Source organism: Elephantulus edwardii, unplaced genomic scaffold, assembly GCF_000299155.1.
Source record: "Elephantulus edwardii isolate Elephantulus edwardi_28Jun2011 unplaced genomic scaffold, EleEdw1.0 scaffold00167, whole genome shotgun sequence".
Taxonomy (NCBI): Eukaryota; Metazoa; Chordata; class Mammalia; order Macroscelidea; family Macroscelididae; genus Elephantulus; species Elephantulus edwardii.
Window position 1 is genome coordinate 7,088,374 of NW_006399917.1, and position 1,199 is coordinate 7,089,572.

The following is a 1,199-nucleotide window of genomic DNA, read 5'->3' on the forward strand; positions in this document are numbered from 1 at the left end:
TTGGACAAATGATGAAAGTTATACAAGTGTTCAGGTCTTTCATTCAGAGGGTTTCTGTGAGTCGTCTATTATTCAGCAGCACTAAACAACTACAACAACATGACCTGGATCAGGTACACCTTAGTCTCCAGACTGACATCATTGCTCTTCAGTATTTTGGAGATATCTCTGACAGCAGACTTTCCCAATGCAATTCGTCTTTTGTTTTCCTGGCTCCTGGTACGAAGGGTATTGATTGTGGAGCCAAGCCAACTGAAGTTGTAAACAATCTCAATCTCTTTACCATCTATCATGATGCTGCCAATCAGCCCAGTGATGAGAATCTTTGTTTTCTTGATCTTGAGTGAGCTTCAACCCATATTGAGGGCTACAAGTCCTTAACCTTGGGCAACAAGCGCTTCAAGTCCTCCTCCGTTTCAGCAGGCAGGGTTGTGTCATCTGCATCAAATAGATTGTTGATCAGTCTTCCTTCAATCCTGATGCCACACTTCTCCTCATAGAGCCCAGCCTCCCAGATGATCTGTTCTACATATAGATTGACAAGGTATGGAGATAGGATATATGCCTGGTGTGGACCCTTCGCAATTTTGAATCATGCTGTGTTTCCTTGCTCTGTAGACTATAGTGGCATCCACTTCCTAAGTAGCATGCCTCCAAGAAACTCTATGAACTTTGACAAATGACAATAGTTGTAGAAGGGCTTCAGTCCTTTTGTTTATAGGTCACTATGAGCTCAACTCAAAAGCATCATCAACAACATTACTTAGTCAATATTAAAGCCAACACTCCTAAGATTATAGAAATACTACTTTCAGTGCTTGTCTTCTTTCCATACAATTTTGGCAAAATTTACTATTAACCAGTTTACTAGCCACTACTTAAGGGAGCACTGGTGGTCTAGTGGCAAGTAGCTGTGCTACAATCCCAAAGGCACTCAGATGAATCCAAAGGTTTGAATCCCCAAGTTGTTCTGTGGAAAAATGATGGACAATCTGCTGTGCTATAACTGCCTTTGAAAAACTATTGAAGGGTCAGCTATGGGTCAGTTCTAACTCAACAATTGTCTAGGCAACAACAATGTTACTTAAGGGAGCTCTGGTGGCATAGTGGTAAGGACCTGTGCTGCAATTCCAAAGGGATATGGTTCAAATCCACCAGTTGCTCCACCATAGGAAGTTGGGCAATCTCTTCTCATGCTA